We start from the raw sequence: 15,779 nt of genomic DNA on the forward strand, positions 1-15,779 counted from the left end.
GGCAGAGTCCCAAATGACAGCCTATTCCCTATGGGCCCTGGTCAAAAGTAGTGCACTACATAGGGAATAGGCTGCCATTTGGGACGTAGCCTACCACTTTCCAACGCTGCAATTTCCATCTGATTTTTCTATCTGATTTCCATCCCATTGTTTTTGAATGACTAGGCTATGCAGAGTGGGTGTAGGTTTACTAATTTCACTGAGATTGACAGACACCCAAGTAAATCCCCTGGGCTGAGAGTCACGCAAGGCAGCTGAAAACATCATGTGCATCTAATTGACTTCGAGGTATTCTACAGGGGTTTATGAATTCCGAAGTAGATTGCAATTGGAAGGAGCAAGAAGTCTTAAATGTCTTTTGTTCCTGCTAAAGATCACCTGAAAGGTTTTTCAAATAAGAATTATTCCATCCATCAGAGGACAATAACAGGATGGAAAAGGTTGCCAGTAGGAACTTTATACCATGTACAGTATTATATAGCACTGTGACAGCTGGGATTTCCACCATTCCCCATAAAAGCGGCCAAGGAATAAAATGATCTGTCTGAAGTTATTTTACTAGCAGACAGTTTAGTCAGCAGAGCCATTTAAGCCACGAGCAAGAAAATACATAAAAAACTGCATTCTAATTTAACCTCAATAAAACACTTGAGATCTAATGTGGTTGAAATAATCCCATAAAAAAATGAAAGGAGATAGACATTTGAGACCAACAGAAGCTAAATAGGACAAAACGGCTCATCTGTTTCCACTATGGAGCCTGTTTGAGCCCTGTTTTGGCTCTTTTAATGGTGATCGGCTAGCCATGCCTGCCTTTCCTTGGTGACAGTGCCAGTGGAGGCTTGGGAGCAGCGCGCAGAGCAGATGGCCTTTATGATATGACGGTATCTGCTCCGGGCAGACTCCGGCCTGGGGCTGGAGTGCTGTGATTACGCCTGGCTGGCTGGCTGGCTGGCGTGTGTGTGTGTGTGTGTGTGTATGTGTATGTGTATGTGTGTATGTGTGTGTGTGTGTGTGTGTGTGTGTGTGTGCGCGCGTTTGATTGGGTGTGTGTGTCTCTCTCACCTTGACTTTGTCCTCACAGTGAGGGAAGCCATCCATGGGGGGAAGCTCACATTTCTCCTGAACGCCGTTCAGCAGATCTGTGGAAAGAGAGGAGAGAGAGAGAGGAGAGAAAAAGAGAGGAGAGAAGAGGAGGGGATCAATAAGGTCAGCCACCAGCCTTGGGAGCAAACCGTGCAGGTGTGGAATTCGCAAACAAAGATGACACAGAGAAATCAATACACACGCCTGAATGAACACACTCCTGTGCACATACACACTGCCTCAGGCATGTATGCGCATGACATATCAAAAATACACATGCATACACAGGTACAAACACACACTTTGGGTTTACACATCGAAAAGCTCCAAACAACCAATGACTTCATGTATCCTCAGGGAGGTGGTGGTGTTGAACAGGGCCGAGAATTCAAACAACATATGTATGCATGTGACGTGTGCCCTCTCCCAATAGCACGAGCACAGGTAGCGTAACATCCGCAACAGATACACGATGCCAGTGAGGCTATGCTATGCTGTGCTGTGCTGTGCTGTGCTATGCTATGCTGTGCTATGCTATGCTGTGCTATGCTGTGCTGCTCCCCTGGCACCAGTGGTGTGATTTCCATTCCTGATGCAGCAGACTGATGCAGGTTCAGATAAGCTCACTCTCTGCCAGCCTCACACTGACAACAAACATGGGTGGAGTTTAGATATGCCGGCGCTACTAAAAGGCTTCTATGGAATGGGGTGCTCATCTGGGAAAAGTCACATTCCAAAAAAGAAAATGTGATGGCATCTCCCAAAAACACCACAAAATAAATAAAAAGATGACCCGTTTCAATCAGTCTTTGTCAAAAAGTTATTGGGTGCATCCCAAAATGCCACCCTATTTCCTATATAGTGCAAACACTTAGCACACCAATGTATGTAGGGGATAGGGTGCCATTTTGGACTGTTTCTTTCTCTCCTTTTACAGAAACAACAACTGTTATCCTCATATTCCATGACAGAGGTGGTGATGAGGCCCAGTCAGGGCTCTATTTTCTCAGGGGGCTGTCTGAAAGGCTGTCATCATGCCCATCGTCATGAAGGAAGGATTGGAGAGAGGACAGGTGTAGTGAGGGGTGTAGTGAGGGGTGGAGGGAGAGAGAGAGAGAGAGAGAGAGAGAGAGAGAGAGAGAGAGAGAGAGAGAGAGAGAAGAGAAGAGACGAGACGAGGCCAGACGAGACAGCCAGTGTGATGGCAGCCTTAAATGGATACTTTGGGAGACAGAGACAGATACACTTGTGGATATCATCGTTATGTCTCTGTGTCCAGTATGAAGGAAGTTAGAGGTAGTTTCCCGAGCCAATGCTAACTAGACTGGAAGTCTATGGGTATCTACTAGCATCTAGGGCCTCATTGCCAAAATCCCGAAGTATCCCTTTAATGACTGTCCTGTCTGAGAGGTGGACCAGATTGCCCTGTCATCAGTTCAAGGCTGATACTCTCTCACAGTCCGAGGGAAACTTAGTTTGGACTGACAAGAGGATATTGCCATTGGGTCTGTGGCTTGGCCATGAGTGAATTACAGCTATTAGCACTGGCCGAGTTCGATAACAATAAGGGAACCTTTGCAGACTGCGTGTTTTAGATAAAAATCCCAAGGTTCCTGTTAGAAATCTCCTAACAGTCACTACCTGTTCTGTGAAAAAAAAATCTGAAGTAAGAAGCAAAGCATCTGCACAGAATGTATAGAAAACAAGAGGCAGGCTTTTTACCATTTGCGACCCATGGTGAGTTTGCCAATAACAAAGAGGCAGACAGAGTGACAAGATCTTGCATCCAAATGTACTGCGGCTTGTACAGAGCCAAACATTAGGCTATGTATCACTTAGTTCTATAGCGATTGATCAGTCCTGGATTAATTATTAAACCTTCAGGACCGGCTCAGCCCAAACACGGTGGGTCTCCAGTACATAGACCAATGAGATTACTTCCTTCTGCACCGAGTAGCATTCACTAAGAAACAAAGAGATTTCAGTGAGAGAGAGAAGAAAATGTATCAGAATTCTAATGAACAGAATGCCATGTGATCTCTGCACACAAAGCTATTCTATCCTCCCACGTCAGAGTGTGTGTGTGTGTGTGTGTGTGTGTGTGTGTGCGTCAGTCAGTTACTGAGGAGGTGATCTCATTCTGATAACATAGTATTTTGTCTCTACTCCAGGAAGAATCGCTGATTGAAATTCGTTTAATGCACACAGCGCTTTGGCTTAATAACCCTCGATGTAAAGAGTTCATGCTACGACACGGCCCTCTCGTCTATTCTAATATCCTCGTTGTTTTCATACTCGCAATGGCTATGCAGTACATCATTTATATAATACACAGCATAGTGGTGGATACAGCAAACCATTGTGATAGACAAATGAGAACACTCCGGGGTGAAGATCCTCCTAGGTACAGATCTAGAAAGAGCTTCCCTCCATCAAACTTAACATTAACCATAGTGGGGTAAATGCAAAACTGACCCGAGATCAGCGTCTAGCAGACATTTCAAACTACACCAATGAGAACCAAATAAGAAGAGGGACATTCACTGCTATTCGCAAACTTCCAGTGGGTCCAAACACCTAAAGATGCCTTTGAAGCTGCTCTCTCCTGTTTCAGTCATTGGCTGCTAAAAGAAGCCTTTGAAAGAGATGAGATGAGAGAGAGAAGACAGTCAATCAGCTTGTTTGAGGGGATCAGTTTGAACGAGGCGATGCGCAGAATCAATCATCTTGATCACATAATGAGTATCCTAGCAGTGATTCTGCACAGTCCAACTGCAATGAAATCTCAAACATGCACATTGCAACGCCTGAACCATTGTGTGTGACACTGCAGGCTATGCGTTTTTGCATGTTCCTATTTATTGATTGTATTTCGTATTTGATGCGTGTTTTTCTGTATTCTACAGTGCTCATTTGTAAAAGAGACCAGGGTCTCAATATGACTCCCTGTTAATAAATGCGGATATGGACAACGGTCATGTGGTCATGAGACAGCTAGCCTGAGACAAAGAGCCTCTGGTTTAGCCATGGTTTCCCGGGGCAACAGGAGCAGGAGAACAATGGGGGGAAGCAGACAGATTATTATTAAAGTATTTTCTATCATAGCCGGTTTAACAAAGGCCTCGCACTGGACCAAAAGTGAGGGTAGTGGACCCCATGCTGAGCCCATGAGCCTGTGTCCACACACACACACACACACACACACACACACACACACACACACACGTCTCCCTCCTCCTCTTGATAAGACGAGATGAGACCAGCTGATATGAGCTGAGATCTCACCAGCCAGTGCATCAGTGCCAAAACGCGGCTTCTTAAGTCGCTGCTGCTTTAATCAAGCAGAAAGAGCTGCATGTCGCCAAGTGGCAGGCTAAATATAGCCTCACTATAATCAAATGTCAGAGAGGTGGTATTTAAACCTAACAGATCTCTCCACATGCTGTGCCTTCTTCACAGAGCATCTTTAAGCCTGATGAGCATTTTTAAGTCTGATTAACCGAACAACAATGCTAAGGATCTAGATTGACATGCTGTGCTGTGGTCACGGCAACTGCAACGCTTGCATAATAGTACTCTGTGGAACATGCACACGGTATTACAGGGCTGTGTCATACCAGCAGAGCTACCCGTCTCTGAGTAAATAAATACACACGCACACAGACGGACAAAGACACACATGGGGGTAGGTCATCTGTGAGGAAAAGTCCTTTGAATCCGTTCTCCTAGTATGTTGGTATAAACCCCCATTTTGAGGTCAACCACAACATACACCTGACTCATAGCAGGACCGTTGTGCTAGAAACTGAACTGTGCAAAGGAATAGTCTATCGAAATAGCAGATAGAGCCAAATCCAACACCTGCACGAAGAGGAAATGAAGGCTGACGTCAAGCAAAACCAATCTTCAGATAATGCGTGCCGATAAGCCCTCTGCAAGCTTAACCACACCACTACATGACAGGTACAGAGAGAATGAAGGCGGTGATGCTGGAGAGATGACACATTCAGCAGCATTGCGTAAGACCCCTTCCACTAAATCCAGGATATATTACAATGTTTCTCAATGACACAGTACTACTGGAGATCTTTGAGGAGGAAGTTTGCCAGGTTTGCCAGTACAAAGGTTTTAGAAATTAATTCCATCATACCCTTGCTCGAAATCCAGATGGAACTGTTAATAGATCATATAAGACAATCACAAAATAAGATTCTGGAATTCTGCAAACCTAAATCAGAAAAGGCAGCAGCTACTAGCAGTTGTGGTGCTTTATATCCAAGGTGGAAAGAGGAAGGAGGCATTTTCTCGCCCTTTTCATTTTGTTTCTCTGAGTTCATCATTAAGCCAAACCCAGGTTTAGCTTGGGTTAAGGCAAATGGACTTTGGACTAAATACATCAGGCTTACGTTACACCCTCTCCTCTTCCTCACCCCCGCTTCAAACTCAATCCTCTCCTCACAGTCTTGCGCTCATCATCATCCACCTCCCGACATTTCAGCTTTCTGGACGCATTACGTAAGGTGCCGTTACAGAGTGGGAGAGATACCATGGGGTGTATCCGAAATAGCACCCTATTCCCTATATAGTGCACTACTTATGACCAGAGCCCTAAGAGCCCTGGTCAAAAGTAGTGCACTATATAGGAAATATGTTGCAATTTCAGACTCAACCATGATCCAGCTCCATAACGGCAAGATATATATAAAAAAAATAAGTGCATCATTTTTTCACAGATTTTCATCTCTCTCACCACTTCTGTTCCATCAAGCCCACAGCTCCTCGGCCAACTTTGGGTGCACTTTGCCGGTGCGAGTGACGAGTGACCTCATCAATTAAGCAAGAGGCAGCTAATGGAGAGTGCCCTCTCAGCCACAGAACAGCTGTAGGCTCTCAGTGGGGTGACAGGAGGAGAGGGGCTGTTGTGTGTGTGTGTGTGTGTGTGTGTGTGTGTGTACTTTGAGGGGATGTTGTGGAAGTGGAGAAGCTGGATGATGACAATATGCAGGGGTGATTTTCCAGGGAGGAAAAACACACACACACACAAACCTGGCGCGTGGCTGCTGTTGATTTGACTCTAGTCTGGAGAAGTCATCCAGAACAGTCTTTATTCTCTACAGGACTTCACAACAGTGTAAGAACAGAAAAATCTGTCCGTGTGTGCGTGCGTGTCCGGTCTCGGCTACAGGCTCTGGCTTCCCAAAAGCATCTTAAGCTCAATGGCTCTAACGATGAACTTAGCCTTGAGCTCAATGGTTCTAATGATTCACTTAGCCTTAAGATAATTTTGGGAAACCGGGCCCATAAATTCAGTCTCACAGCAGTGTAAATAACAACAGTTCCCAGAGTGCCTATGGCAGTCAAAAGCCTTGATTTATCATCTTATCATCTCCCAAGCATGACTAACATTCCCCAGTTTCAAATTAATTAAGAAGAGCTGTGTAATATTTACTAATGAATCAAAGCCGCAACGGTGGGAAGAATCCATTGTGAGGGTAACATTTCTGAGAATTCAGGTAGTCAGGGGACAAGGCTTAGAATAGCATTGACAAGCAATGATGTCATCTTAAATTTCCATTCCTCATTCAAAGGGCTTCTTTTTAAACTGCAATGTGCTGTGTAGCTTGAAGTTGCCCCTAGATGCTGAATTTCCTCCACTAATGGTTAACAAGGCCTAAAATTAACACCAGCCACCTGTGGGTAGATTTTGGCATTGGCGGGTGAAATGTCTATTGACGGGTGGTCAGGGCTCAACAGTGCGAGCGTTTCACTCGCATTTGTGAACACAAATAGTCAAGTATGATCAAATGTATAGTGAAATAAATGCTGCAGTAGCTGTTTTCAAAGTATTTCCGCTGTTTTGTTTCATAGCTGGTAAATTAATCGCCAAAGTCAAAGAACTATGAATCCTATATAGCGTATTCTACTTCGCGCTACAACACCGCCTGGCTGGGGGGTGTGTGCACATGAAGAGCTGAGTGAAAGGTACATGTTTAGAAGCGCTGCACACAGGCATAAAAGTCTGTCTAATTTACTTGAAACTAAAGTCTATTGAAGTGAGACTTTGTCCTTGTGTTTCTTGGCTATTTACATTGTTTTGTTCACAAGCTAGGTTGTTTTTCTATGTCGGAGTTTCAACTGCCAGGGAAGAGAAGAAAACGCTTCTACTAGTCAGAATCTATCTCACAGGCACAAACAGGACTTGAGTCGCACTACCAAGGTAACCTCCCGCCCTTAAAGGGGCAGGTACACTTTTCTGTCTCATCTATGATACACTATATATACAAAGGTATGTGGACACCCCTTCAAATTAGTGGTTTCAGCTATTTCTGACACACCCGTTGCTGACTGTTTGTTAGGAGCTTCATGAAATGGGTTTCCATGGCCGAGCAGCCGCACACAAACCTAAGATCACCATGCGCAATGCCAAGCGTCGGCTGGAGTGGTGTAAAGCTTGCCGCCATTGGACTCTGGAGCAGTGGAAACGTGATCTCTGGAGTAAAGAATCACGCTTCACCATCTGGCAGTCCGACGGACTAATCTGGGTTTGGCGGATGCCAGGAGAACGCTACCTGCCCGAATGCATAGTGCCAACTGTAAAGTTTGGTGGAGGAATAATGGTCTGGGGCTGTTTTTTCATGGTTCGGGCTAGGCCCCTTAGTTCCAGTGAAGGGAAATCTTAAGGCTACAGCATACAATGACATTCTAGATGATTCTGTGCTTCCAACTTTGTGGCAACAGTTTGGGGAAGGCCCTTTCCTGTTTCAGCATGACAATGCCCTCATGCACAAAGCGAGGTCCATACAGAAACGGTTTGTTGAGATCGGTGTGGAAGAACTTGACTGGCCTGCACAGAGCCCTGACCTCAACTCCATTGAACACCTTTGGAATGCCGACTGCGAGCCAGGCCTAATCACCCAACATCAGTGCCCGACCTCACTAATGCTCTTGTGGCTGAATGGAAGCAAGTCCCCAATGTTCCAACATCTAGTGGAAAGTCTAGTGGAAAGTCTTCCCAGAAGAGTGGAGGCTGTTATAGCAGCAAAAGGGGGACCAACTCCATATTAATGCCCATGATTTTGGAATGAGATGTTTGACGAGCATACTTTTGGTCATGTAGTGTATTTTGGTTAAAAAATATATATATATTCAATATACCACATTAATTACTTCTTAATAGTAATACATTTATTGTTTTAGAAACATTACAAAGCATCCTCTGTTTTTCTATGGTTTGTTAGTGTAATTCTAGCAGCCAAAAAATATTTTGTCTGGTAAAAAATCTGCGTGGCTGGTAGACCAAAAAGTTCATTTTATGCCCTGATTGTTAAGGTTAGGATTGTGGGAGGGGAGAGGAAGCTGATCCTAGATCTGCACCTAGAGGAAACGTCACCCTGGAGTGCAATGTGCAAGGACAGGTGTGGCCATTTGCACTCCCATTCATTTTAATCTAGGCCTATGCTTCCAAAGTTTGTTCTGTAATATCAGCGTCATAAAATATTTTCCCCCTAGCATCACCATAAATGACCTGATTTGCATGTGAGGACAGAGGCAAGAGTGAGGTTTTACATTGACAGCTCTAGTGTTTTGCTGGCGGCGACTTTGTGCCTTCAAACGAAGGCAGTCCATAAACTGGTTTAAAGTACATTAACCATAAAATATCAGAACTGTGACGGAGAACACATGACTGTTTGTACTTATATGGGGTAAACTTTCCCCTAGGTACAGATCGACGATCAGCTTCCCTCCCCCAATCCTAACCTTAACCTTTAGTGGGAAAATGCAAAACTGACACAAGATCAGCATCTAGGTGCAACTTCACCCTACACCCAGCAGCACTAGCTAGCACCAGTTCGACTAGCCTGTAGTCAAATGTCTCATACTGCAGCTACAATATTTGCATGCAGGAAAACATCGGTCCTTCCCAAGGCTGCATGATGTCATGTTACTGTGTGTACAGCCAGCATGAAACAATCATGCCTTGTTACTGACTGTAGAGGATTGGGCTAGCTTAAGTGTATCCTCTATCATGATTCCTGTCAACAAAAACATCAGCACATTCTCTATTACCTGATTAAATCAATACAACTGAGGTTAGACTAGCCAGGTCCCAGATCTGTTTGCGTGGTCTTGCCAATTCCTATGGTCATTGTCACGTCAATTGAGAGCAACAGATCTGGGACCAGGCTAGGGTTGTTGGAGAGTGCATTGCTGAATTAAGAAAAATGGTCAATCTACCTCTGTAGCTCAATTGGTAGAGCATGGCGCTTGTAACGCCAGGGTAGTGGGTTCGATCCCCGGTACCACCAATACGTAAAAACGTATGCACACATGACTGTAAGTCGCTTTGGATAAAAGCGTCTGCTAAATGGCATATTAAATTATGATATATTATATTATAACCAGAGTAGAAACAGATGCGCCCGCCTCAACAACAACACACGCTGTACGAATGTAAGGCCCCAAATGAAGCTAATGTTTATCCTCTCTGAACTTATACAGAGTCACTGTTAGTTAGAACAAAAGCCAAATATATGTTTTAGAAACAGGGGGAGTGAATACAGTGCAGCCCTCTGTTTACCGTCGCCCAGGTTACGGCAGCCTCGTTCAGAACGGCTCAAACAGTTGTACACAAGCCAGCGGAGGGAAGGAGGGAGGGGGAGAGAGAGCGAGAGAGAGAGAGAGAGAGAGAGAGAGAGAGAGAGAGGCGAGAGAGAGGAGAGAAAGAGAGAGAAAAATACAGAGACAGACAGAAAGGGAGAGAGAAAGAGAGGAGTGAAACTGAGTGGCGCAGCACATGGCCTGGGCTGAGGCCTGGCTGCTGGCTCCAGATGTTCTCCCCATCCCATCCCATCCAGGCCTTGATCAGGCAGGGCACTGCAGAACACACTTTTGAGGCATGATACAGTATCCTCCTTTGTGAGCTCCGCAAGTGGCCACATTTCTCAACCTCTCGCAGTTTGTTTGCAATTATATCCTCATCCGCACTCCATATGAAAAGTGTCTATGGGGAGACCTCCATTAATTGCGCTTAAAAAGTGAGAAAGACAGGGGGAACAAAACATTGCATGTTGTACTGCAAATGGTTGGCTAAATCTGCACTGATGCAAAGCAGGGGCCTTCCTGGGCTGCGACCCCAATGTCACCCTATTCCCCATATAGTGCACTACTTTTGACCTGGGCCCACAGTAATGCACAATATAGAGAAAAGGGTGCCATTTGGGACTTAGCCCATGAGTTCCAACTGGATCTGTTAGCAGCCTGTTCCAGGAAAAGCCTGGAAAGGTTCAGCAGTGCACTCAAAAACATGCTCTAATGTTTTCCATCATGCTGTCATGCAGGTGAATGTGGAACACAGAGCAGGTGTTTTCTCAGTTCCAGAGGAGATAAGGAAATTCAAAAGCTCATGGAAGCGATTCAGAATACAAATGTCCTTTTCTGGCTCCTAAGATAGCAAGATTGCTTTGTAGTGGGGCAATTTATTCAAAATGCAAGGCTATCTAGCCTACTCCTTGTTCAAAAGCCTTTTCTCTTGCCTACCTCTGTGTGGTGTCGGTTACCCATTACCAATGCCTTTACATTTCACTGAGCAATCGCCAAACCGTATTGACTAAAACCCAACTCCGCAGTGAAAGCTTGGAAATGTCAGTGCTGTTCTCTGTGAGTGGCCCTGAGCAGGGTGGCAGACGAGGTGTGACGGCACCAAGGCATCAGTCCTTTTTCACAAGCTGGTGAGAGGGCGGTGGTGCATGTAACAGAAGTGGTTCGATGAACCACGCTGGTGTGATGAGTAACTTTGTTTGCAATTTGCATGAGACCGGAAGCCTAGGCTTTAGCTCAGGGAGATAACAAGTTTACAGGAGACCCGGGTTTGAACCCAGTCAGACACAGATACAGACCCACAAACAGCACTGGCTTCAGAGGGTGGTGGCCCTAACCCAGTCCTCACTGTCTACACACACCCACCAGTCAGTTCCTGAGCCTGACTCACTCAGCACAGTTTGCCAGACATGTTCCTGCCACATAGCATCCTCCACATAGTCCCAGAGGTCAAAGATCAGCCCGTGTAGCATGTCACACCGTGTATTAATGGAAAAGAGGCCAGGTGTTACAGTGAAGAAGTGCCTCTCACAATGTCAGGCTGTCAAGGTAGTCAATGCGCCAAGCTATGAAGTGTTTTCTGATGTATACACGACACACGCACATATGTGCACGAGGTCAGAGTCTCAAACCGGAACTCAAACATATAATAAACGATCCATATTTGCATGCTCCATGGTTGAGACGCAAACAAATATTTGAAGAATGTGTCTGGGCGGTTTTGTGTCAACGTCCAATGAAAATGTAAAACTTTGAATGCACATTTTTGAATGCGACAGGACTCACTCACATTTTGACCTGTGTAGGCCATAACGCAGTTGACACTGCCAATACAGTACAGTATTACCAACCTGAGGGAAAGTGCATTGGAGATCCTGTAATTGCCAGGCCTCAGAGGCTGCATCCCAGTAGAGCCGTTCTTTGTCAAGCCAATCTTATTACTGCCGGTTGACCATTGATCCGAGAGGTCTTTAGTGGTCAACATATTTGTCCTACCTGCCCCTGACCACCGAGCCAAGACATACTTAGCATTGGCAGGTCTGGGGTCTGCATTGTACACAATAACCCTAGTCAAAGTCTATAGGAGTGCACCTACTGCCTTTATATGCACAGAAAGCTGGGGAGTATTCATGGTTGTGAACAGCTCTGAACTTTGCAGATAGAAATAGAATGAATAGAGCCAACAAATCTGACAGACAATAATTTATGTTCTACACAATATGTTTCTATCTGAACGTTCCGTAACACTACACCCTCCTGAACAGGCCCCAGGTTCTTGGGAGGCGGGGAGCGGCGGAGGGCTGGACTTTGATTTGTTTAAGAGAGAGACATCAGATTGGATAGTGTCCGTCGGTGGGTGATGTATGGGTGTTTCTGGAGCGGACAGAATCTCTCAGCACCTGATTAGTATTGACTAAGAACACAGAGCGGAGCACTCGGTGAGAGGAAAGCACACAGCCTCTTCACTCACCACTAGCAGACCTCAGAGCTCAGCACATTATGTTTAATCCAAAGGAGGGCTAGACGGTTGGCCCAACATTTCAGAACCAAAACCACCGATTCACCAACGTCTATGACATGGCATTGACATGACAACATGACTCATCCATGTTATGTCAAAGGCTACGTTATGTTGAATGACAACATTCCCAGAGTGTCTTTGATAGTCAGCTGTTCGGGGAGAGTAGTATTCCCTCATCAGAGGGAGAAGCATTTTCTGCGACAGCAGCAGTCTGCGAGATGAAATTGTAAGCTGCATTATAATCCTGCCTGAGCTGCGCCGTGATGCATTAGGGTTCCCGTGCACAGGGAGACAGCGGCGTCATTGTCCCGTGTGGCATCACTGAAACCTCAGCCCTCCGTCATTTGCCGGCAGTCGTCTGTCCCTGGTCGGGGGTGATGCGATTGATGACAAAGATTAAGAAGATAAAGAGATGGGCCATTCTGAGGCAGAAAAGGGCTGTTCTGTCCGCACTCACGGCCGGCAGCGTCTCAAAAACAACAGCCTACTCTCTACAAATCACACAGAAGGCCCAACTTGCGGCCGTGCCAAAAGCAACATCCACACCTTTCAACGGCAGCCAGCAAGGGGGAGACGAGAAGAGAGCCAGCCAGATCTCAGGAGCCCGGCACCTGGCCTTTCATCCTCTTACATCCCCCCTTCATCGCCCCTTCACCTTCTCCCTCTACCAGCATGATTGCATTTCAGCAGAGGGATAGCTAACGCGCTACGCTAACACTCAAGAGGAAAACACTGCTTGGGGATTGGCTGCATCAACATGAAGCAGACAGACAAATGTCCACATCAAGGCCGTTCTGAGTCCGGCTGAATCAATCCTCTCCCGCTGAGCCAAATCCAGATTGAGCCATCCTTGTGCTGTTAAGAGCCTCTGTGATCCTCTGTGTCTCTGGCCCAGCTGAACTGAATGGTGGCAGGCAGACAGTATAGTGGATGTGCCTGGTATCAGAAGCTCAGACCAGGCGAGTGATGGCCTTTCCCTCAAAACTCACATCAAGTGGCTATAGACGGAGAGGAGACCCAGGCAGCTATTTAGGCCCACCCGATAAGGACCTCTCAGATTCACTTCTTAAAGGTGACCTTCTAGAGTTCAAGTGACTACAGATGGAAACTAGCCTGCTGGCTAAATCTGGCACATTTACAGAAATGTTGGGGAATGTGCATTGTCCCTGTCAAATAAATGTAATTTAAAAAACTGTGAAACACTCTGATGACCAGCAAGCACCCTAACGTAACATGGAGTAAGAAGATGTTCAGAGCGTATAGAAGCAAATATACTGAAAGAAAATATAAACGCAACATGTAAAGTGTTGGTCCTATGTTTCATGAGCTGAAAAGAAAAATCCCAGAAATGTTCCATATGCACAAAAAGCTTATTTCTCTCAAATGTTGTGCACAAATTTGTTTACATCCCTATTAGTAAGCATTTATCCTTTGTCAAGATAATCCATCCACCTGACAGGTGTGGCATATCAAGAAGCTGATTAAACAGCATGATCATTACACAGGTGCACCTTGACCACAAAACACAATGCCACAGACGTCTCAAGTTTTGAGGGAGCGTGCAATTGGCATGCTGATTGCAGGAATGTCCACCAGAGCCATTGCCAGAGAACTGAATGTAAGCTGCCTCCAACGTCGTTTTAGAGAATTTGGCAGCACCTCCAACCAGCCTCACAACCGCAGACCACGTGTAACCACGCCAGCCCAGGACCTCCACATCCAGCTTCTTCACCTGCGGGATCGTCTGATGTTTAGGGCCTCATTTATTTATTTCAATTGACTGATTTCCTTATATGAACTGTAACTCTGTAAAATCTTTGAAATTGTTGCATGTTCCGTTTATATTTTTGTTCAGCATATATTGGAAGATATCGTAATAATATAGGACAACAGAAGTAGTTATTCTATGCTTCCCCACCAACATGGAAAAACATGATGGCAGCTTGACATCCACACTAAAGACAAAAAACTAGGCCTAAATACCATTGTCATAGCATAGAATCCTGGTAATGAAACCCAAAGGTATTCATGCTGTGGCTTTTCTGCTTCAGCTTATTGGAAATTGTTCTCAAATTAAAACATACAAGAAGGTTGACAGAATGTAGTGTGTGGGCTTTATCTGCGGGTAATGTTATTTGTCACAGAATAACGTTAGGGTCTGGAGGAGGCTTGTGCAGCAGTCTGCAAACCACCAATAGCCCTGAGCAGTGGAACACATTAGGAAATGTTTCATTTAAATGTCTTACTTTTCTTTGCAAACAACTTCCAACCACATGTGTGCATTGTGGGCTGTAGGACAGTCAGCTACAGTATGTGAAAATAAAAAGTAACAGAGGGTAGACTCTAGGTTGCCTACTTCTGCATATCAGACTTCTAATGTCTAACAGAGACCACAGCTGGTTAAGAGTAGTTATCAAATGAGGGATGCAAAATCGCCACTACACCATAAAACATACAAAGATAAAAAAAGTCTGCAAAAGTCTGCAAAAAAAAAGTCTGCAAAAGGACAGGGAAGCCATGTTCTCATTAACACTTCCTTTTTTCACCCACAACCCAGTCAAATAGACAAAAATAAAACTGACTTAAAATAAAAAACGGACTTAGGCCTACACATTACAATGTGTAACTAAGCCTGCAAACACGTAGTAACACCACACAATACTCGCATAAACGTCCTTATCTGACCTCACACTTTCTTATCACTGCAAGGAAGCAGAGTGGCCACCGTAGACCCTCCCTGGTCACTTAACCTGACCACGTCCTCCACCAACAGTCTGACAAGCCTATGGCTCTATGAGTTAGGTCATTCAATTGCAGAGTAGGTCTCGAATCCAAACTCTGCCAGTGCCAGCAAAACAGATAATCCTAACAAGTACTTATTTTGTTTTTATTTAGTCTACATGGAGGAAGCATTGTCAAAGAACTTCGTCCCAAACCCAAACAGCTGCTAATGGGTGGCAGGGAGGCTCTCTCAGAGTCGGGAGCATTTAGCAAGGGACTAGGCGTTGCCCTCGGAGTTCTGACTCTGTAACTGGTTGTGGTGACTCAGCCACATCCATACACAGCTGTGAGGTGGGTTGGGCACTGGCCAGGCATGACATGTTTGTTTGCTCCCTGCTCGTCTGGGCTGTAGCTTTAGTGAAGAGAGGTGTTCTGAGAAACTGACCTACCCACTAAGGATGTGCTACCCCCAATGGAGATTGTCATGGTAGCGCATTCTGTCAGATGGAAACGTGTTTGCTCTTAAATCAAAAACAGAGGGACATCTTTACAAAGTGATCATTTTAAAGAGCAAGGCACTTAACCCTAATTGCTCCTGTAAGTCGCTCTGGATAAGAGCGTCTGCTAAATGACTAAAATGTAAATGTAAATGTAAAGCTATCTAGCTGCTTGCTTTAAATGTTGAGGCAATCGAATTCAGGAGATAAAATATGTTTACTTCATGATTATACCAAAATGTGCATATTTACAGTGATTAAAGCAGCATATTTTGTCTAGGTAGTGCATTAGGTCTGATTGTCAGAACAGAGGCATCTCTCCATGGCTGAGCAGGGCCCAAACTGTCTGACTGAGA

The sequence above is a fragment of the Coregonus clupeaformis genome, chromosome 29 (assembly GCF_020615455.1).
Source record: "Coregonus clupeaformis isolate EN_2021a chromosome 29, ASM2061545v1, whole genome shotgun sequence".
Lineage (NCBI taxonomy): Eukaryota > Metazoa > Chordata > Actinopteri > Salmoniformes > Salmonidae > Coregonus > Coregonus clupeaformis.